At 38.6% G+C, this 24,249-nt stretch overlaps 1 pseudogene; it reads right to left on the bottom strand.

Moving 5' to 3' along the window:
• Positions 1–2,277: 2,277 nt before the first annotated feature.
• LOC136137810 (spliceosome-associated protein CWC15 homolog pseudogene) lies at positions 2,278–2,933 on the bottom strand (annotated as a pseudogene).
• Between the last annotated feature and the right edge of the window lie 21,316 nt (positions 2,934–24,249).

The following is a 24,249-nucleotide window of genomic DNA, read 5'->3' as shown; positions in this document are numbered from 1 at the left end:
AAACGTTCAGAGGAATGTAGGGACAGGAGTAAAGATGCAGATGTAGCAAATGGACTTGAGGACATGGGGAGGGGAAAGGGTAAGCTGGGATGAAGCAAGAGAGTGGCATGGACATATATACACTACCAAACGTAAAATAGATAGCTAGTGGGAAGGAGCCGCATAGCACAGGGAGATCAGCTCGGTGCTTTGTGACCACCTAGAGGAGTGGGATAGGGAGGGTGTGATGGAGACCCAAGGGAGAGGGGATATCGGGATATATGTATACTTATAGCTGATTCACTTTGTTATAAAGCAGAAACTAAGATACCATTGTAAAGCAATTATACTCCAATAAAGATGTTAAAAAAAACAAAAAGAGCACAGGAGCCTATTATGGACTAACGCATTAAAGCAAAGGCCCAATTTTTGAAAGTCTGAGACACTTTCACAGCCAGACAAAGGTGAGGAGGGAATGTTCGTTCTCAGTTAGCTCCTTGTCTTGAAAGATGTTAAATAAATAAATAAATAAGATTAAAAAAAATTATCTCATCTATCCCGAGGTGTAATACGTGGTAGGTACTCTGTTGTGTTTGTCCTGCTTAAACTATGGAGTTGGGACCACACTGCTTCTGGGGTTGGGACTGGGATCTCCCCTGAAAAAGAAAGGCTTACAGGTATCAGTTTTTTGTAAAGGAGGTGATTTATCGGGAAAAATACTCACAGTTCTTTGGGGTAAGACATCTAAGAGTGTTTCTGCTTGGAACAGATGTGGGACCCCCTGCAAGAGAGAGTGGACATAGGAGCATATCAGGTTTTGTTGCTTAGAGGGGCAACAATTCTCCCCAGAGAGAACTTGTGAATTGGTGGAGTTATCACCATGTTTCTTTGGGCTGTGTAAGGAACAAGCTGTCCTGTTTCATGTAGCTGCACTGGTGAATAGCATCTTTTCCACATTGTTAGGTTGGTGGAAAGTGTGAGTCCCCCTTTGGTGGGTGCATTTAAATGGCTGCAGCAGCCTCTGATATCTGCATGGTGATGGTAGTGATGTAAATGGAAGAGCTCCAAAGGAATGCAAATCCTGAGGGGAAAAAGGGTAAGGCTGCAAGGTCCTCTCACCCCTTCCCACTTGGAAGGTCTCCTGCCAGTGCCAGCTTTGGAAGATTGAGGTTTTATTAAATTGAGGACGTTGTGGGTAGATGCTCATCAATACCACTTCTTCTCCTTGGGCACTTTGGAAGATTACATTTCCCAGCAGTTAGTTGGAGGCTGGTGTGACCCATGAGATGTGGGCAGAAGTGATACATGCCACTGACCTGGCCCCTGAAATCTCCTGTGAGGTTCTTAGGTTACACTCTCTGTTGCCTATCCAAGTGCACGTTAGAGCCATTCGATGGAGGCAGCGCAGTTCCCTGAGAATTGCATGGTGATAAAGTGCCCAGGAAAGTCATTTACCCTACGCTGGACTGAGACATGAATAAGAATTAAATTTCTGCTGTATTGAGTCCCTGATATTTGAAGGTTAATTTGCTACAACATCATCGCCTAGTTTTTGTACAAAAAGGTTGAAAGAGCACTAATCAGTGAACTGTTGCTGATTATCTGCAGAAAGGGGTACAGTGGTATATGACACGGCTCTGCTTTCTGCCTGTTAATGATCTAGATGAGGACACTGGTAGTTTGCTGATCAAATTGGAAACTGATGGGAGACTGGAAGGGATACCTGTGTACCTGACGGTATCATAGAAATTTAAAAATAAGTAAAAAAAAATTAGAATAATGGGCCAAAATAAACTTCTAGAGGGCTAAATAGAAACACCTAGACATTTGCTCATGGCCATTTATATATCTTCTTTGGAGAAATGTCTATTCAGATCCTGTCTCATTTTTAAATTGGGTTGTTTGTCTTTTTATTGTTCACTAATATTGGTTCTTTATATATTCTGGATACTAGACTCTGAACAGACACATGATTTGCAAATATTCTATCCCATTTTTTGATTTCTCTTTGTAATTTCTGGTTTTTTTTTTTAGATTATTAGAAACACATTACAAGCAGATTCCGTTTCCCATATTAAAAAGAAAATATATGACTGGAAATATTCAGAGATGAAAACTGGGTTAAACCAATTCCCAAGTCCTTATCAAATAAGGTATCAATAAAGGAAAAGATATTTTGGAACTTAAAATTAGGGAAACCTATACACAATTTAGAAGGGGGGAAAGAGAAAAAAAACTAACCACAATAAAGTCAGAGTGTTTACATTTTACAGTCTTTAATTAAGCGCAAAAACTGTACTATTTAATATATTTCTCCATGAACTTTTTGTGAAATTCAGATTGCAGCGTATCATTCACAAATCTTTTTCTTCTTCTGATCATCCACACCTTTTGCACAGTCTTTGAAAACAAAGTCATCATCCCACCTTCTTTTAACTTTGAAGTTGGCCTGAGGCTGGGATGGACCAGTGAGATTAAGGAGAGGATTTCAATTCAGAATGTTTTGCATACGAATCCTTTTTTCTTCACCTTTTTGTTCTTGTTCTTTCCTGGCCTGCTCTTTCTTTGTTAATCTTTTCAAGTTCTTCAAGAGCTACAGTATCATCATCATCACTCTCTTTATCAAAGTCTTCATCTTCATCTTATCCGTTAGAAGATCAGCTGCATCAAGGTTGGCAGTGGGAATCTGGTCTAATCAAGGCTTGACACTGAAGAGGAGGTTGTATGTTCTCGGTTGGAATATCTCTTATTTTTTTTCTCTCTCTTCCAACTGTCTCCTGAAGTCATGGTTCCTAACCTCTTCAGGGACATCCTGAGTGGTTTGTCTATATTTTATCTGTATGAGAGGGTAGGTTTCTACTTGAATATTGCTTTGAGAGTTGGCTCAAATCACCTTCTCCTTTTCCTCTCCTACCTATTGCAGGTTCAAAAGTTGGCCTAGCTGCTGCTGTCATCTTTTATGGGTGGCTGAGGTCCAATGCACCAGTCTCTGGAGGTTACACGGACACCATTATGACTCTGTAATTTCTTGATAGTATCATTTGATGCACAAAATTTTTAATTTTGATAAAATCCAATGTATTTTCTTGTTGGTTGCTTGGGCTATAGGTGTCATATCTAGGAGATTATTGCCTAGTCCAAGGCCATGAAGATTTAACCTAAGTTTTTTTTCTTACATTGAGGTCTTTGATCTATTTTGGGTAAATTTATTTTGAGCAAAAATATGGTGCAAGGTAGAGGTCCAACTCCATTCTTTGCATGTGTATATTCAATTGTCCCGGCACCATTTCTTGAAGACTGTTTTTTTCCTCCCTTGAATGGTCATGGCACCCTTGTCAAAAATCAATTGAGCATAAATGCGTGGATATATTTCTAGACTTTCAATTCTATTCCATTGATTTACACATCTATGTTTATACCACTACTATACTGTTTTGACTTTGTAGTAAGTGTTGAAATTTGGAAGTGTGAGTCCTCCAAATTTTTCAAGATTTTGGCTATTCTGAGTTCCTTGAATTTCTATATGAACGTTAGGATCAGCTTGTCAATTTCTGCAAAAAAAAAAAAAGAGCCATCTGGATTTGTGATAAGGATGGCATGAATCTGTACATCACTTTGGGGAGTATTGCCACCAGAACAATATTAAATCTTCCAATCTGCTCACACGGGGTGTCTTTCTGTTTAATTAGGTCTCCTTTAGTTTCTTTCAATGATGTTTTGTAGTTTTCAGTGTATAAGCCTTGTACTTGTTTTGCTAAATTTAAACCTTAGTATTTCATTCTTGATACTCTTGTAAGTGGAATTATTTTCTCAATTTCGTTTTTAGATTGTTCATTGATAGTGTATAGAAATACAACTAACTTTTGTTTATTTTTTATCCTACTGTCGTGCTGAAATGGTTTATTAGCTCTAAAATATATATTTTTTTGTGTGTGTGAATTCTTTAGAATTTTCTGTATACAAGGTTATGAGTTTGGAAGTGTTCTCTCTTCTTCAAGTTTTTGGAAGAGTTTGAGAAGGTTTGGTGTTAATTCTTCTTTAAATGTTTGGTGGAATTCATCAGTCAAGCCATCTGGTTGTAGGCTCTTCTTTGTTGGGAAGTTTTTTATCCCTTGAGCCACTCTATGTCTTTAGGTTGGTGATTTAATATATTACATTTAAAGTAATTATTGATAGGTAAGGATTTATGATCACCATTTTTGTTTTCAGTATGTGTTCACGCACACAAAAAATATATATATTTTGTAGTGTGAATTGATTCCTTTCTCTTCATCTTTGGGTGTCTATTAAAGATTTTTTCTATGTCATAACTATGAAGTTTATATAAAATAGCTTGTATTTAAGATGTTATAAGAGCCTATTTTAAGCTTATAACTTCAGTTACATACAAAAAACATAATATTACTTCTCACCTGACATTTTGCATTGTTAATTTACATATTTTAAAATTGTATGTCTATTATTCTAGTAATAGTTATTTTAAATAGTTTCACCTTTTAACTTTTATAGTAAACAGTGACTTACAAGGCGTAGTATTTTCAAATTATAGAAAATCAGAGATAAAGAAAAAATCATGAAGGAAACCAGAGGAAAAAAATATCTTACCTATAAAGGAACTAAGATAAGAATTACATCTGACTTCTTCTCAGAAACCATGTGAGCAAGAAGTGAGTGGAGTGAAATAAAGTATTGAGAGAAAAAAACCCTACAATCTAGTATTTTGTACTCTGGAAATTATTCTTCCATAGTGAAGAAGCAGTAAAGGACTTTCATAGCCTATTAAAAATTGAGAGAATTTATTACCAGTACACTAGTTTAGTCTGTTCTTGTTGCTATTTGTTATTGTTTGTGCATTTGTTTCATGACTTGTCTGAACTAATGTTGTGAAGTCTATATTTTTTGCTATGTGTGGCCACTTAAGTTTCTGCTCAGTTAGCTAAATGGTGCTGGGGAAGTAGGCTATACATGTAGAAAATAAAACTTGACTTCTAGTCACCCCCCCATACAAAAAATAATTCCCTATGGATTATAAATCTATATCTTAAAGTTGACATGATAAAGTTACCTTTGGATGAGTTCTACATGATTTTGGAGTATAAAAATATTCTTAGAACAGTAAAGAAAGGTACTAACCTACAAAAATTGATGTTGATTTATTTTCCCACATTCAAGAGTTAAAGAAAATATGATTATCTCAACAGATGCAGAAATTCAACATCCTCTCATGAAAAAAACAAAGCAACAAAACAACAAGAAAAAAACCCCAGAAAACAAGAAATCCTTTGCTAACTAAGAATACAGATGAGTGGTTATCATAGATGAGTATCTTTCTATGTGTAGGTCTATCTTTTTTTTTTCCTACAGCTACTGATATGATCATACAATTTTACTTTTTTATTCTGATGCAGAACATTTTAAATTTATTTTTTATACAGCAGGTTCTTATTAGTTATCTATGTTATACATATTAGTGCATATATGTCAATCCCAATCTCGCAATTCATCCCACACACTACCACCCCCTTCCCCTGCTTGGTGTGTCCATATGTTTGTTCTCTACATCTGTGTCTCTATTTCTGCCTTGCAGTCCAGTTCATCTGTACCATTTTTCAAGATTCCACATATATGTGTTAATATACAATATTTGTTTTCCTCTTTCTGACTTACTTTACTCTGTATGACAGTCTCTAGGTCCATCCACATCTCTACAAATGACCCAATTCCATTCCTTTTTATGGCTGAGTAATATTTCATTATATATATGGAATATTACTGTTCATGGGCATTTAGGTTGCTTCCATGACCTGGCTATTGTAAATAGTGCTGCAATGGACATTGGGGTGCATGTGTCTTTTTGAATTATGGTTTTCTCAGGGTATATGCCCAGTAGTGGGATTGCTGGGTCATATGGTAATTCTATTTTTAGTTTTTTAAGGAACCTCCATACTGTTCTCCATAGTGGCTATATCAATTTATATTCCCACCAAGAGTGCAAGAGGGTTCCCTTTTCTCCACATCCTCTCCAGCATTTGTTGTTTGTAGATTTTCTGATTCCCATTCTAACCAGTGTGAGGTGATAACCTCATTGGATTTTTGATTTGCATTTCTCTAATAATTTGTGATGTTGAGAAGCTTTTCATATGCCTCTTGGCCATCTGTATGTCTTCTTGGAGAAATGACTATTTAGGTCTTCTGCCCATTTTTGGATTGGGTTGTTTGTTTTTTTAATATTGAGCTGCATGAGCTGTTTATATATTTTGGAGATTAATCCTTTGTCCATTGATTAGTTTGCAAATATTTTCTCCCATTCTGAGAGTTGTCTTTTTTTTTAATTTTTATATTTTATTTATTTATATTTTTGGCTGCATTGGGTCATCATTGCTACACGTGGGCTTTCTCTGTTTGTCACAGGTGGGGCTACTCTTCGTTGCGGTGTGTGGGCTTCTCATTGTGGTAGCTTCTCTTGTTGCGGAGCATGGGCTCTAGGCATGCGGGCTCAGTAGTTGCAGTGCACAGGCATAGTTGCTCCACGGAATGTGGGATCTTCCTGGACCAGGGCTCGAATCCCCTGCATTGGCAGGTGGATTCTTAACCACTGTGCCACCAGGGAGGTCCTGACGGTTGTCTTTTCATCTTGTTTATAGTTTACTTTGCTGTGCAAAAGGTTTAAGTTTCATTAGGTCCCATTTGTTTATTTTTGTTTTTATTTCCATTACTCTAGGAGGTGGTCAAAGAAGATCTTGCTGTGATTTATGTCAAAGAGTGTTCTGCCTATGTTTTCCTCTATGAGTTTTATAATGTCCAGCCTTACATTTAGGTCTTTAATACATTCTGAGTTTATTTTTGTATATGGTGTTAGGGAATGTTCTAATTTCATTCTTTTACATGTAGCTGTCCAGTTTTCCCAGCATCGCTTACTGAAGAGACTGTCTTTTCTCCATTGTATATCCTTGTCTCCTTTGTCATAGATTAGTTGACCAAGGTGCGTGGGTTTATCTCTGGGTTTTCTGTCCTGTTCCATTGATCTATGTTTCTGTTTTTGTGCCAGTACCATATTGTCTTGATTACTGTAGCTTTGTAGTACAGTCTGAAGTCAGGGAGTCTGATTCCTCCAGCTCTGTTCTTTTCCCTCAAGATTGCTTTGGCTATTCGGGATCTTTTGTGTCTCCATACAGATTTTAAGGTTTTTTGTTCTAGTTCTGTAAAAAATGCCATTGGTAATTCGATAGGGCTTGTGTTGAATCTGTAGATTGCTTTGGGTAGTATAGTCATTTTCACAATATTGATTCTTCCAATCCAAGAACATGGTATATCTCTCCATCTGTTTATGTCATCTTTGATTTCTTTCATCAGTGTCTTATAGTTTTCTGAGTACAGTTCTTTTACCTCCTTAGGTAGGTTTATTCCTAGGTATGTTATTCTTTTTGTTGCAGTGGTGAATGGGATTGTTTCCTTAATTTCTCTTTCTGTTCTTTCATTGTTAGTGTATAGGAATCCAAGAGATTTCTGTGCATTAATTTTGTATCCTGCAACTTTACCAAATTCATTGATTAGCTCTAGTAGTTTTCTGGTGGCATCTTTAGGATTCTCTATGTATAGTATCACGTCATCTGCAAACAGTGACAGTTTTACTTCTTCTTTCCAATTTGTATTCCTTTTATTTCTTTTACTTCTCTGATTGCTGTGGCTAGGACTTCCAAAACTATGTTGAATAATTGTGACGAGAGTGGACGTCCTTGTCTTGCTCTTCTAAGAATTTGTCCATTTCTTCCAGGTTGTCCATTTTATTGGCATAGAGTTGCTTGTAGTAGTCTCTGACAATGCTGTGCATTTTTGCAGTGTCCATTGTAACTTCTCCTTTTGCATTTCCAATTTTATTAATTTGAGTCCTGTCCCTCTTTTTCTTGATGAGCCTGGTTAACGGTTTATCAATTTTTTTTATCTTCTCAAAGAACCAGCTTTTAGTTTTATTGATCTTTGTTATTGTTTTCTTTGTTTCTATTTCATTTATTTCTGGTCTGATCTTTATGATTTCTTTCCTTCTGCTAACTTTGCGTTTTGTTTATTCTTCTTTCTCTAGTATCTTTAGGTGTAAGGTTAGATTGTTTATTTGATATTTTTCTTGTTTCTTGAAGTAGGATTGTATTGCTATAAACTTCCCATTTAGAAATGCTTTTGCTGCCTCCCGTAGGTTTTTGGATCGTCGTGTTTTCATTGTCATTTGTCTCTAGGTATTTGTTGATTTCCTCTTTGATTTCTTCAGTGATCTCTTGGTTATTTAGTAACGTATTGTTTAGCCTCCATGTGTTTGTGTATTTTACGTTTTTTTCCCTGTAATTGATTTCTAATCTCATAGCTTTGTGGTCGGAAAAGATTCTTGATATGATTTCAATTTTCTTAAATTTACTGAGGCTTGATTTATGACCCAAGATGTGATCTATCCTGGAGAATGTTCTGTGTGCACTTGAGAAGTAAGTGTAATCTGCTGTTTTTGGATGGAATATCCTATAAATATCAATTAAATCTATCTGGCCTATTGTGTCATTTAAAGCTTGTGTTTCCTAATTAATTTTCTTTCTGGATGATCTGTCCATTGGTGTAAGTGAGGTGTTAAAGTCTTCTACTATTATTGTGTAACTGTTGATTTCCTCTTTTATAGCTGTTAGCATTTGCCTTATGTTGAGGTCCTCCTACGTTTGGTGCATATATATTTATAATTGTTATATCTTCTTCTTGGATCGATCCCTTGATCATTATGTAGTGTCCTTCTTTGTCTCTTGTTACATTCTTTATTTTAAGTCTATTTTTTCTGATATGAGTATTACTACTCCAGCTTTCTTTTGATTTCCATTTGCATGGAATATCTTTTTCCATCCCCTCACTTTCAGTCTGTATGTGTCCCTAGGTCTGAAGTGGGGTCTCTTGTAGACAACATATATGTGGGTGTTGTTTTTGTATCCATTCAGCGAGCCTGTGTCTTTTGGTTGGAGCATTTAATCCATTCACACTTAAGGTAATTATTGATATGTATGTTCCTGTTACCATTTTCGTAGTTGTTTTGGGTTTGTTTTTGTAGGTCCTTTTCTTCTCTTGTGTTTCCCACTTAGAGAAATTGCTTTAGCATTTGTTGTAGAGCTGGTTTGGTGATGCTGCATTCTCTTAGCTTTTGCTTGTCTGTAAAGCTTTTGATTTCTCCGTCGAATGTGAATGACATCCCTGCCAGGTAGAGTAATCTTGGTTGTAGGTTCTTCCCTTTCATCACTTTAGATATAACATGCCTCTCCCTTCTGGTTTGTAGAGTTTCTGCTGAGAAATCAGCTGTTAACCTTATGCAAGTCCCCTTGTATTTGTCATTTTCCCTTGTTACTTTTAACAATTTTTCTTTGTCTTTAATTGTTGTCAGTTTGATTACCATGTGTCTTGGCATGTTTCTCCTTGGGTTTATCCCACCTGGGACTCTTTGCACTTCCTGGACTTGGGTGCCTATTTCCTTTCCCATGTTAGGGAAGTTTTCAACTATAATGTCCTCAAATATATTCTTCGGTCCTTTCTCTTTCTCTTCTCCTTCTGGGACCTCTATAATATTGGTGTGTTTAATGTTGTCCCAGAGGTCGCTTAGGTTGTTTTCATTTCTTTTTATTCTTTTTTCTTTATTCTTTTCTGCAGCAGTGAATTCCATTATTCTGTTTTCCAGGTCATTTATCTGTTCTTCTGCCTCAGTTATTCTGCCATTGATTCCTTCTAGTGTAGTTTTCATTTCAGTTATTGTATTGTTCATCTCTGTTTGTTTGTTCTTTAATTCTTCTAGATCTTTGTTAAACATTTTTTGCATCTTCTCGGTTTTTGCCTCCATTCTTTTTCCGAGGACCTGATCATCTTCACTATCATTATTGTTAGTTCTTTTCTGGAAGGTTGCCTATCTCCACTTCATTTAGTTGTTTTTCTGGGGTTTTATCTTGTTCATTCATCTGGTACATAGTCCTCTGCCTTTTCATCTTGTCTGTCTTTCTTTGAAAGTGGTTTTCGTTCCACAGGCTGCAGGATTGTAGTTCTTCTTGCTTCTTCTGTCTGCCCTCTGGTGTATTGTGTAGGTGTATCTTTAGACTCTCTATTCTATTCCATTGCTTCATTTGTCTATCGTAGCTCCAATATCATACTCTCTTAATTTTCAAAATTTGATGTCCAGTTGAGTTGGCACTCTAATATTTTTGCGCTTCAAAATTATACTGATTTTTGGGCTTCACTGGTGGTGCACTGGTTAAGAATCTGCCTGCCAGTGCAGGGGACACAGGTTCAATCCCTGGTCCAGGAAGGTCCCACATTCCGTGGAGGAGCTAAGCCCATGCACCACAACTACTGAAGGTCACGTGCCTAGAGCCAATGCTCTGCAGGAAGAGAAGCCACCACAGTTAGAAGCCTGTGCACTGCAACAAAGAGTAGCCTCCACTAGCCGCATCCAGAGAAAAGCCCGAGCACAGCAATGAAGACCCAACACAGCCATAAATAAATAAATAAAATAAATTTATTAAAAAAATTATACTGGTTTTTATCTTTTGTATTTCCATATAACATTTAGAATCACCTTGTCAATTTCCACAATGAAAACAGTAAAACATGTTGCTATTTTCTTTTGGAGTGCATTGAATTAATAAATCAGTTTAGGGAAATTGATATCTTGACAATGTTGAGTTTCTCAATGTATGTACATATACCTACTTAGATATTTTTTAATTTCCTCAGTAATAGTTTATAGTTTTCTATGTAGAAGTCTTGCATATGATTTTTTGTTTGATTTTTTTCACAGGTATTTTATGCATTTGGATGTTATTGCAAATGAAATCTCTTAAAACTTTATTTTCATTTTTTTCTGGTATAAAGAAGTATGATTAATTGGCGTAATAGGGTTGTTCAGATGAAGAGAACCAATAGGATATATATGTGTGTATGAGGAGATATATTTTAGGAATTGGCTCATGCTGTATGGAGGCCAAGAAGTCCTCTGATTTGCTGTTTCCAAGCTGGAGAACCAGGAATGCTAGTGGCATAATTCACTCTGAGTCTGAAGGCCTGAGAATTGGCCTCTGATGGCATAACTTCCAGTGTGAGTTCGAAAGCCTGAAAGCCAGGAGCACTGAAGGGCAGAAGATGGAAGTCTCAGCTCAAACAGAGCAAATCTGCCCCTTTTCTGCCTTTTTGTTGTGTTCAGGCTCTCAAAGGAACGGATGGTCACCCATGTGAGTAATGGAGATCTTTAAGCAGTCTGCTGATTCAAATGCTAATCTCTTTCAGAAATACCTTCACAGACATACCCTGAAATAATGCTTTACCAGCTATCTTGGCATCCCTTATCCCAGTCAAGTTGGCACAGAATATTAACCATCACAATTGGTATATTTACCCCATGAAAGCTGTAACCTTATAAATATGATTTTAAATTTTAATAGCTTGTAATTGTACTTTGAACTTTCTACATATACAATCTTGCTTTCTGCACAAAAGAAAAAAAAAAGAGGAAAATGTTGTTTTATTACTTCTTCCTCTCCAACACGTATATACTTATTTCTTTTTCTGCCTTCATTGCGCTGACTAGAACTTTTATTAAAATGTGACTATAGTGGGTTGTGTAGGCTTCCTGGTGGAGGGGACTAGTGCCTGTGTTCTGGTGGATGAGGCTGGATCTTGTCTTTCTGGTGGGCAGGTCCACGTCTGGTGGTGTGTTTTGGGGTGTCTGTGGCCTTATTATGATTTTAGGCAGCCTCTCTGCTAATGGATGGAGTTGTGTTCCTGTTTTGCTAGTTGTTTGGCATAGGGTGTCCAGCACTGTAGCTGTCCAGCAGGTCGTTGAGTGAAGCTAGGTCTTGGCGTTGAGATAGAGATCTCTGGGAGATTTTCGCCATTTGATATTACATGGAGCTGGGAGGTCTGTGGTGGACCAATGTCCTGAACTTGGCTCTCCCACCTCAGAGGCACAGCCCTGACGCCTGGTTCGAGCACCAGAAGCCTGTCATCCACACAGCTCAGAATAAAAGGAAGCAAGGAAGGAAGGAGGGTAGGAAGGAAGGAAGGAAGGAAGAGATAAACTAAAGTAAAAGTTATTAAAATAAAAAACAAAAAATAATTATTAAAAAATTTTTAAGTAATTAAAAAAAGAAAGAACAACCAAACCAAGAAACAAATCCACCAATGATAAAAAGAGCTGAAAACTATACTAAAAAAAACAAAAGCAAACAAACAAAAAAACCCGGACAGACAGAACCCTGGGACAAATGGTAAAAGCAAAGCTATACAGACAAAATCACACACAGAAGCATATACATACACACTCACAAAAAGAGAAAAAGGAAAAAAAAAAAAAAAAAAATATCATTGCTCCCAAAGTCCACGTCCTCAATTTTGGGATGGTTTGTTGTCTAGTCATGTATTCCACAGATGCAGGGTACATCGAGTTGATTGTGGAGCTTTAATCCACTGCTTCTGAGGCTGCTGGTAGAGACTCTCCTTTCTCTTCTTTGTTCGCACAGCTCCTGGGGTTCACCTTTGGATTTGATCCTGCCTCTGCGTGTAGGTCGCCTGAGGGCATCTGTTCTTCGCTCAGACAGGACGGAGTTAAAGGAGCCACTGATTCGTGGGCTCTGGCTCACTCAGGCCGGGTTGGAGGGAGGGGTACGGATGCGGGACGAGCCTGCGGCGGCAGAGGCCGGCGTGACGTTGCACCAGCCTGAGGCGCGCCGTGCGTTCTTCCGGGGAAGTTGTCCCTGGATCCCGGGACCCTGGCAGTGGCGGGTGCACAGGCTCCCGGAAGTGAGATGTGGACAGTGACCTCTGCTCGCACACAGGCTTCTTGGTGGCGGCAGCAGCGGCGTTAGCGTCTCACACCTGTCTCTGGGGTCCGCGCTGATAGCCGCGGCTCACGCCCGTCTCTGGATCTCCTTTAAGCAGCGCCCTTAATCCCCTCTCCTCGCGCACCAGGAAACAAAGAGGGAAGAAAAAGTCTCCTGCCTCTTCGGCAGGTCCAGACTTTTTTCCGGACTCCCTCCCGGCTAGCCGTGGTGCACTAACCCGCTGCAGGCTGTGTTCACGCCGCCAACCCCAGTCCTCTCCCTGCGCTCTGACGGAAGCCCGAGCCTCAGCTCCCAGCCCCGCCCGTCCCGGCGGGTGAGCAGACAAGCCTCTCGGGCTGCTGGGTGCTGGTCGACACTGATCCTCTGTGCGGGAATCTCCCCGCATTGCCCTCTGCACCCCTGTTGCTGTGCTCTCCTCCGTGGCTCTGAAGCTCCCCCCTCCGCCACCCACAATCTCCGCCCGCGAAGGGGCTTCCTAGTGTGTGGAAACCTTTCTTCCTTCACAGCTCCCTCCCACTGGTGCAGGTCCCGTCCCTATTCTTTGTCTCTGTTTATTCTTTTTTCTTTTGCCGTACCCAGGTACGTGGGGAGTTTCTTGCCTTTTGGGAGGTCTGAGGTCTAATGCCAGCCTTCAGTAGGTGTTCTGTAGGAGATGTTCTACGTGTAGATGTACTTCTGATGTATCTGTGAGGAGGAAGGTGATCTCCGCGTCTTACTCTTCCGCCCTCTTGAAGCTCCTCCTCCTGGATAGATAGTCTTTAATACATAAAAGAATTCCCTTCTATTCTTTGTTAACATATAGACTTATTTTTTATGAAAGGATGTTACATTTCTGCATCTGTTTAGATGATCATATTTTGTCTTTTAAAATGTTAATGTGGTAAAATACATTGTTGTTTTTTTTATTCTCCCCTCCAGCTCTGTCACGTATTCAGGTAACTTTCTGGGAGAAGTAGTAATAAGAGTTCTGTTATATCTTCAAAACAGGAAGGGAATGAAACCAAATCCGGCCTCTGTACCCTGACACTGAATGAATTCTCAGAGACAGAATTTTGGGTGAAGTAGAAAAGAATAGCTTTATTCTTTGCCAGGCAAGGTGGGCCACAGCAGGCTTTTGCCTTCAAAACTCTGTGTCCCAGCCTGGAGGGGGTAGTGAGAAATTTTATAGTAATGTTCAAAGAGGGCATGATTAGCTCGTGGACATTCTTCTGACAGATCGGTAGTCAGGTAATTGGGAGTCAGCATCATCAACCTTCTGCAGGATATTTCATGGACCTCTGCGAGTCACTGCCCAGTTTTCAAGTCACATAAATGGAGAGAGAGGGGCCACTCCCATGCGAATCCCTTCCTGGATTACTTCTAGGATTTTCCAGCTCTTTGCATCCCTCGATTACAAACGTTTCAAAGGGATGTGTAGAGCAAGAAGCAAACAACACATACGTTGAAGTTCAGCAACAGGTGGGGTGCCCCAGAATCCCGAAGTCATTTAGAGTCGGTGACAGAAGCCTGCTCCTCTGGGCTCAGCACCTGCGGCGAGCAGTACTTTCTGGTAGTTCTGGAGCCACGGGAGGCTTGATTCGTAGTTCTTCAGATTAGTCATAGGGGACTGCTCCTCGCCAGCTGCACAGGTGGCCCTGTTGCTCAGCTGCTGAATTCTGTGGAAATGCTTCTGAAGGCATCCCGGAGCAGCAGGCTGCCACTTGAGAGGGCCCAGACAGCAGTGACCCTCCGCACTTGTAGCGTCTGCAGGCAGCCCAGCATCCGGATTATGGCTACACCACCAGACACTGAGCATCCTGCCATGCATGCATTTGGTTACTGTCTCTGTCAGAGGCAGTTGAGGGAAGATGCAGGGATAGCTGTCGTCATAGTAAAAGGCTGGGATTTGGGCCTGTAAGCAAAGGCACTGGCCAACACGAGAGGCCGGCTGGCGAGCATGATGTGTCATTAACCAGGTGGCGAGCGAGCACGTTATCCGAGCAGTGGGGCATAAGGGCCTGGAGGAGGGCACGCTCTCGAGGCCGAGGAGAGGTGGCTGCAGAAAAGGCCTCGTGGTGCAGCCCTCAGCGGGCCAAGTTGCTCATCTCCAAACAAGAGGCAGTCGCTTAAGCCGACGAACGCCACGCCATTAGTTGCCAGGTGCTATGGGTAGCTCAGCGCATCGTTGCTCACAGCGCACGTTGCACTCCCAAACCCAGACGTCCGCGCATGCTCAGCACAGGCAGCACTAGCTGCTGGCCGAGTGCAGAGTCTCAATTCGGAGATGTTCTGGGGCAGCCGCAACACCAGAAGCAGATATTCTGGCTCTGGCTACAGGCGGCAGCGCAGGGTCTGGCGCAGGCTCCGGGTCCCGCTCCTGCTGCAGCTCCAGCTCCAGCTCCAGCTCCTGCTCAGCCCAACGAGCCTCCACCAGCCTGTGCTTTAGGAAATTCAGCCCCTCCTTACGCTTCAGCCTGCAACGTGAGTACTTCCTCCCTGGCAGCCATGACTGCCTGTTTTGGAAATGGTTAATACGTTGATTTTTGAATGTTTAATCAAACTTGCTTTTTTTTCTTTCTTAAACCCAAATCGGTCATGATGTGTTATCCTTTCTGTATGTTATTAGATTTGGTTTGCTAAAATTTTGCGTAAAACGTTTGAATATATGTAAATGTGAGAGATGGACCTCTAATTTTCCTTTATTTAATATCCTTGGCAAGTTTTGTGCTTTCCTCATTGAGTGAGCTGGGAAATAGTCCCTCTTTTAATACTCTACAGAATTTGTCAGTCTGATGTAATTTATTCCTTAAATATGTTGACTAAAAAAAAGTGCACAATGTGAGAATTGTGAGTTAAGTTTTATTTGGGGCAAAATGAGTACTGTAGCTTGGGAGACAGCCTATCAGTTCTGAGGACCTGCTCCAAAGAGGTAAGGGGAGAAGTCAGTATATATGTGATTTTAGGGGATAGAGTGCAATCAAGCACACGTTTTGGCAGAAGGCTGCTGCTAGTGGCGAGATGCAGATGTCTGCATATGTCCGTAATGATTTTAGTGCTTTTCTAGGTATGAGAAGATGCAAGAAATTGGGCTCATAGAATAAGTTCACCATAAAAACAACTTTTCCATATGGGATTTTTCTTTCAAGTTTACAATCTTCTTATCACAAACTTACACAAGGTATTCGTCTCAGAAGTCCCATTCAGTAGACTTCTTATATCTCATTGGCCAGAACTATGTTGCCTCTTAGATACAAGAGTGTTCAGGGAATTGATCATTTTCACCTGGGCCCACTGCTGCCACAAACAAGACTGGCGTTCTGTTAGATCACAGCCAAAAGCAATTAAGAGGATCTTAGTTATTTAGCTTTTGTATTTTTTAAGATTCCTCATAAAAGCACTATCATATGATATTTGTCTTTTCTTGTCTGACTTACTTCACTCAGTATGATAATCTCCAGGTCCATCCATTGTTGCCACAAATGGCATTATTTCTTTCTTTTTAATGTTTGAGTAATATTCCATTGTATATATGTACCACATCTTTATCCTTTCATCTGCTGATAGATATTTACATTGCTTCCATTTCTTGGCTGTCATAAGCAGTGCTGCAATGAGCATTGGGGTGCATGTATCCTTTTGAACCGTGGTTTTCTCCGGGTATATGCCCAGTAGTGGGACTGCTGGGTCATATGGTAATTCTATTTTTAGTTTTTTAAGGAACCTCTGTACTGTTCTCCATAGTGGCTGTATCAATTTACATTCCCACCAACAGTGTAGGAGGGTTCCCTTTTCTCCACACCCTCTCCAGCATTTATTGTTTGTAGATTTTCTTTTTCTTTTTTCTTTTTTGCCATACGCGGGCCTCTCACTGTTGTGGCCTCTCCCGTTGCGGAGCACAGGCTCCGGACGCGCAGGCTCAGCGGCCATGGCTCACGGGCCCAGCCACTCTGCGGCATGTGGGATCTTCCCAGACCGGGGCACAAACCCGTGTCCCCTGCATCGGCAGGCGGACTCTCAACCACTGCGCCACCAGGGAAGCCTCCAGATGGGGTATTTTAAACAACAAATATTTATTTCTCACTGTTCTGGAGGCTGGAAAGTCCAAGATCAAGATGCCAGCAGGCGTGATGTCTGGTGAGAACTCACTTCTGGTTCATAAAGTCTTCTGAAAAATATTCATCTGAAGGCCTGTTCTGCCAGTTTTTCTCAGATCACAGAGTGCCTCATTCCTGATCTACCCTAAACTCCTTCCAGAGTGTGTTGAAGGTCAGTGGCCAGAGACTTCATCCTTGTAGAGGCAGATGGCAAGTGACAATTTTTAATTGGCAAATATTTGATGGAAGGGACTGGTAAATTCTTCTGGATTTAAGATTCTCAGTGAGGGAAGGCTTTAGATTATGGGCTTATTCCTGTAATAGAAATAGAACTATTTGGAGTTTATTTTTGGATTTGGTAAGTTGAGCTTTCTTAGGGTACGTTTCATCTAAATTTTTTAATTAATTGGCTTAAAGTTGCTCATAATAAGCTCTTATGATTTTTCCAATAGAGGACCCATAATAATGTCACCTTTTCCTTTTTTTTTCATTTTTTCATTTTTTTAACTTTATTTTGTTTATTTTTTATACAGCAGGTTCTTATTAATTACCTATTTTATACATATTAGTGTATATATGTCAATCCCAATCTCCCAATTCATCCCACCACCAACCCCCCCACCCCCCAACCCTGCTTTCCCCCCTTGGTGTCCATACGTCTGTTCTCTACATCTGTGTCTCTATTTCTGCCTTGCAGTCCAGTTCATCTGTACCATTTTTCAAGATTCCACATATATGTGTTAATATACAATATTTGTTTTTCTCTTTCTGACTTACTTTACTCTGTATGACAGTCTCTAGGTCCATCCACATCTCTACAAATGACCCAATTTCGTTCCTTTTTATGGCTGAGTAATATTCCATTGTATATATGTACCACATCTTCTTTATCCATTTGTCTGTCGATGGGCATTTAGGTTACTTACATGACCTGGCTATTGTAAATAGTGCTGCAATGAACATTGGGGTGCATGTGTCTTTTTGAATTATGGTTTTCTCAGGGTATATGCCCAGTAGTGGGATTGCTGGGTCATATGGTAATTCTATTTTTAGTTTTTTAAGGAACCTCCATACTGCTCTCCATAGTGGCTATATCAATTTACATTCCCACCAAGAGTGCAAGAGGGTTGCCTTTTCTCCACATCCTCTCCAGCATTTGTTGTTTGTAGATTTTCTGATGATTCCCATTCTAACCAATGTGAGGTGATAACCTCGTTGTAGTTTTGATTTGCATTTCTCTAATAATTTGTGATGTTGAGAAGCTTTTCATATGCCTCTTGGCCATCTGTATGTCTTCTTGGAGAAATGTCTATTTAGGTCTTCTGCCCATTTTTGGATTGGGTTGTTTGTTTTTTTAATATTGAGCTGCATGAGCTGTTTATATATTTTGGAGATTAATCCTTTGTCCTTTGATTTGTTTGCAAATATTTTCTCCCATTCTGAGGGTCGTCTTTTCATCTTGTTTATAGATTCCTTTGCTGTGCAAAAGCTTTTAAGTTTCATTAGGTCCCATTTGTTTATTTTTGTTTTTATTTCCATTATTCTAGGAGGTGGGTCAAAAAAGATCTTGCTGTGATTTATGTCAAAGAGTGTTCTTCCTATGTTCTCCTCTAAGAGTTTTATAGCATCCAGTTTTACATTTAGGTCTTTAATCCATTTTGAGTTTATTTTTGTGTATGGTGTTAGGGAGTGTTCAAATTTCATTCTTTTCCATGTACCTGTCCAATTTTCCCAGCACCAATTATTGAAGAGACTGTCTTTTCCCCATTGAATATCCTTGCCTCCTTTGTCATAGATTAGTTGACTATAGGTGCGTGGGTTTATCTCTGGGCTTCCTATCCTGTTCCATTGATCTAAATTTCTGTTTTTGTGCCAGTAACATATTGTCTTGATTACTGTAGCTTTGTAGTGTAGTCAGAAGTCAGGGGGCCTGATTCCTCCAGCTCCATTTTTTTCCTTAAGATTGCTCTGGCTATTTGAGATCTTTTGTGTCTACACAAAACTTTTTGTTCTACTTCTGTAAAAAATGCCATTGGTAATTTGATAGGGATTGCGTTGAATCTGTAGATTGCTTTGGGTAGTATAGTCATTTTCACAATATTGATTCTTCCAATCCAAGAACATGGTATATCTCTCCATCTGTTTGTGTCATCTTTGATTTCTTTCATCAGTGTCTTACAGTTTTCTGAGTACAGGTCTTTTGTCTCCTTAGGTAGGTTTATTCCTAGCTATTTTATTCTTTTTGTTGCAATGGTGAATGGGATTGTTTCCTTAATTTCTCTTTCTGTTCTTTCTTTGTTAGTTTATATGAATGCAAGAGATTTCTGTGCATTAATTTTGTATCCTGCAACTTTACCAAATTCATTGATTGGTTCTGGTAGTTTTCTGGTGACATCTTCAGGATTATGTATGTATAGTATCATGTCATCTTCAAACAGTGACAGTTTTACTTCTTCTTTTCCAGTTTGTCTTCCTTTCATGGCTAGAACTTCCAAAGCTATGTTGAATAATAATGGTTGTCCATTTTATTGGCATAGCTTTGCTTGTAGTAGTCTCTTATGACGCTTTGTATTTCTGTGGTGCTCTGTTGTAACTTCTCGTTTTTCATTTGAAATTTTATTGATTTGAGTCCTCTCCCTCTTTTTCTTGATGAGTCTGGTTAACGGATTATCAATTTTGTTTATATTTTCAAAGAACCAGTTTTTAGCTTTATTGATCTTTGCTATTGTTTTCTTTGTTTGTATTTCATTTATTTCCTCTCTGATCTTTATGAGTTCTTTCTTTATACTAACATTGGGGTTTGTTTGTTCTTCTTTCTCTAGTTCCTTTAGGTGTAAGGTTAGTTTGTTTATTTGAGATTTTTATTGTTTCTTGAAGAGGGATCGTATTGCTATAAACTTCCCCCTTATAACTGCTATTGCTGCATCCCATAGGTTTTGGATTGTCGTGTTTTCATTGTCATTTGTCTCTAGGTATTTTTAAATTTCCTCTTAGATTTCTTCAGTCATCTCTTGGTTATTTAGTAATGTATTGTTTAGCCTCCATGTGTTTGTGTTTTTTTCCCCTGTAATTGATTTCTAATCTCATAGTGTTGTGGTCATAAAAGTTGCTTGATATGATTTCAATTTTTGTTAAATTTACTGAGGCTTGATTTATGACCCAAGATGTGTTCTATCTTTGAGAATGTTCCATGTGCACTTGAGAAGAAAGTATAATCTGCTGTGTTTGGACGGAATGTCCTATAAATATCAATTAAATCTATCTGGTCTATTGTGTCATTTAAAGCTTGTGTTTCCTAATTAATTTTCTTTCTGGATGATCTGTCCATTGGTGTAAGTGAGGTGTTAAAGTCTTCTACTATTATTGTGTAACTGTTGATTTCCTCATTTATAGATGTTAGCATTTGACTTATGTATTGAGGTGCTCCTATGTTGGGTGCATATATATTTATAATTGTTATATCTTCTTCTTGGATCGATCCCTTGATCATTATATAGTGTCCTTCCTTGTCTCTTGTTACATTCTTTATTTTAAAGTCTATTTTATCTGATAAGAGTATGGCTACTCCAGCTTTCTTTTGATTTCCATTTGCATGGAATATCTTTTTCCATCCCCTCACTTTCAGTCTGTATGTGTCCCTGGGTCTGAAGTGGGTCTCTTGTAGACACATATATGTGGGTGTTGTTTTTGTATCCATTCAGCGAGCCTGTGTCTTTTGGTTGGAGCATTTAATCCATTCACACTTAAGGTAATTATTGATATGTATGTTCCTGTTACCATTTTCGTAGTTGTTTTGGGTTTGTTTTTGTAGGTCCTTTTCTTCTCTTGTGTTTCCCACTTAGAGAAATTGCTTTAGCATTTGTTGTAGAGCTGGTTTGGTGATGCTGCATTCTCTTAGCTTTTGCTTGTCTGTAAAGCTTTTGATTTCTCCATCGAATGTGAATGAGATCCTTGCTGGATAGATTAATCTGGTTGTAGGTTCTTCCCTTTCATCACTTTAAATATAATGTGCCACTACCTTTTGGCTTGTAGAGTTTCTGCTGAGAAATCAGCTGTTAACCTTTTGGGAGTTCCCTCATATGTTATCTGTCGTTTTTCCTCTGTTGCTTTTTTTAAAAAAAATGAATGAATTAATTAATTTTTGGCTGCATTGGGTCTTCGTTGCTGCATGTGGGCTTTCTCTAGTTGCGGTGAGCAGGTGATACTGTTCATTGAGGTTTGCAGGCTTCTCATTACACTGGCTTCTCTTGTTGCAGAGGACAGACTCTAGGCATGCAGGCTAAAATAGTTGTGGCCCGTGGGCTCAGTAGTTGTGGCGCACAGGCTTAGCTGCTCCGCTGCATGTGGGATCTTGCCAGACCAAGCTTCTAAACTGTGTCCTCTGCATTGATAGGCAGTTTCTTAACTACTTCGCCACCAGGGGAGCCCTCCTTTGTTGCTTTTAATAATTTTTCTTTGTCTTTAAGTTTTGTCAATTTGATTACCATGTGTCTTGGCATGTTTCTCCTTGGGTTTATCATGCCTGAGATTCTGTGCTTCCTGAACTTGGGTGGCTATTTCCTTCCCCAAGTTAGGGAAGTTTCTGACTATAATCTCTTCAAATATTTTCTTGGGTCTTTTCTCTCTTTCGTCTCTTTCTGGGGCCCTTATAATGCGAATGTATGTGTATTTAATGTTGTTCCAGAGGTCTCTTATGCTGTCTTCATGTCTTTTCATTCTTTTTTGTTTATTCTCTTCTGCAGCAGTGAATTCCACCATTCTGTCTTCCAGTTCATTTATTTGTTCTTCTGCCTCAGTTATTCTGCTATTGATTCCTTCTAGTGTATTTTTCATTTTAGTTAGTTATTGTACTATTCATCTCTGTTTGTTTGTTCTTTAATTTTTCTAGGTCTTTGTTAAACATTTCTTGCATCTTCTTGATGTTTGACTCCATTCTTTTTCTGAGGTCCTAGATCATCTTCACTATCATTATTCTGAATTCTTTTTCTGGAAGGTTGCCTATCTCCACTTCATTTAGTTGTTTTTCTGGGGTTTTATCTTTTTCCTTCACCTTTTACATAGTCCTCTGCCTTTTCATTTTGTCTATTTTTCTGTGAAAGTGCTTTTCGTCTCATAGGCTGTGGGATTGTAGTTCTTCTTGCTTCTGCTCTCTGCCCTCTGGTGGATGAGGCTCTCTAAGAGGCTTGTGCAAGTCTTGATGTCACGTTTTTCATTCCTAATTTTTGTTGTTTGTGTCCCCTCTTTGTCTGTCTCCATTCTTCTCTCTCTCACACACATATCATCTCTGGGCTCATCTTTTTCAGGCTGGTCAGTTATAGGCTTGGGCCAAATCTAGCTTTGGATCTGTTTTTGTCAATAAAGTTTTATTGGGACACAGCTGCACCTATTCATTTATTGTTTATGATTGCTTTCATACTACAGTGCCAGATAACGAGTTGCACAGAGACCATAGACTTGCCAAGACTAAAAAAATAATTTACTTAGTCCTTTCCAGAATAGGTTTTCTTACTCCTGATCTATGCTATTAGTCTACTGAAAGAGCCAACTTTTGTCTTTGTTTCTCCAGTGTTTATAAGTTTATTAAACATTATTATTATTATCAATAATTCATTTTCTTAACATTTATTGTTTTCTTCCATCTTGTTCATTTGCTATTTTTTTAACTTCTAGAGATGGTTTCTCAGATAAATTGATTTTCAGTCTTTCTTCACTACCTTATTTATGAAACAGTAAATTTCCCTTTAAACAAGGCTTTAACTGCAACCCACAAACTTTGATATGTTTTTAGTACAATTGAAAATATATTCTAATTTCTAATGTAATTTCTTATTTGATCCTTGGATTATTTAAACTTGGACTTCCTAATTTCCTTTGAATTGGCAATTCCAATTCTGTTCAAATTCCTTTGAATTGGCAATTCCAATTCTGTTACCAGATCATAAGGAAATTATTAGAGATGCAGAAAATAGTTTTATATATAAGGGTATTCAGAACAACATTGAATAGAAAAAGTTGGTTAGAAACTAAATATTCAATGAGAAGGACAATGAGTAAATTATGGTACATCTATAGGGTAGAATAATGTGTGGTGATTGAAAATCATATTTTGAAAAGCATTTACTAATATGGGAAAATAAAAGATATAATAAAGGAGAAAACAGAATTTGTACTTTTCACATAGCATTATTCCAACTTTTTAAAAAGATATATTTTCAGAGGTAAAATGATAGAAAGATATAAAATAATTTTTAATGTACTTAACTCGGAATGGTAAGACCAATTTTTTTTTTTTGGTAACAGATTTTCCCCAGTTTTATTGAGATATAATTGCCATACAGCACTGTGTATGTTTAAGGAGTACAGTATAATGACTTGACCTTCACGTATTGTGAAATGATTACCAAAGTAAGTTTAGTTAACATCCATCATGTCATATAGACTCAAAAAAAAAAAAAAAGAAAATGTTGTTTTCCTTATGATGATAAATCTTAGGATCTACTCTCTTTACAACTTTCAAATATACCATACAGCAGTGTTAACAATAGTCATCATGTTGTACATTACATCCCAAGGGCTGATTTTTATTTTATTTTTTTCTTTATATGTCTTTGTATTTTTGAAAGAGTTTTATACTGAGTATGTAGTATTTTATAATCTAGAAAAAGGGTCCTAAAAAAATAAGCCCATAACTCACCTTTAATCCAGTGGATTGTGTGAACTGTTCCTTTAACACAGTCTTTATTTCAATTAAAGTGTAGTTGATTTACAATACTATATATTAGGTGTATAACAGGAATTCAATAGTTTTATAGATTATACTCTACTTAAAGTTATAAAATATTGGCTGTATTCCATGTGCTGTATGATATATCCTTGTATCTTATTTTATACATAGTAGTTTGTACCTCTTAATCCCCTACCCTTATCTTGCCCCTCTCCTTCCCTCTCCCCACTGGTAACCACTAGTTTGTTCTCTGTATGTGAGTCTGTTTCTGTTTTGTTATATTCATTCATTTGTTTTATTTTTTAGATTCCATATATAGGTGATAACATACTGTATTTGTCTTTCTCTGTTTGACTTATTTGACTAAGCATAATAAGGTCCATCCATGTAGTTGCAAATGGCAAGATTTCATTCTTTCTTATAGCTGATAACACAAAATCTTTAGCAAGCTAGAGATTCTTTACATTTAAAAATATTTAGTTCCTATATTTCACACTAATAAGTGAAGACAAAGACACTTGGAAAGACCATATGGGAGGTTGCTGGTGAGGTGACACTGAGCATCTTCATCTTGTTCCAGGGAGCAGTCTGCTCCATGGCGCTAGTTGTCTTTTCAGTAGTTGAAAATGGT

This window comes from Phocoena phocoena, chromosome 18, assembly GCF_963924675.1.
Source record: "Phocoena phocoena chromosome 18, mPhoPho1.1, whole genome shotgun sequence".
Classification (NCBI taxonomy): Eukaryota; Metazoa; Chordata; class Mammalia; order Artiodactyla; family Phocoenidae; genus Phocoena; species Phocoena phocoena.
This window is presented reverse-complemented; position numbering and strand designations above follow the sequence as displayed.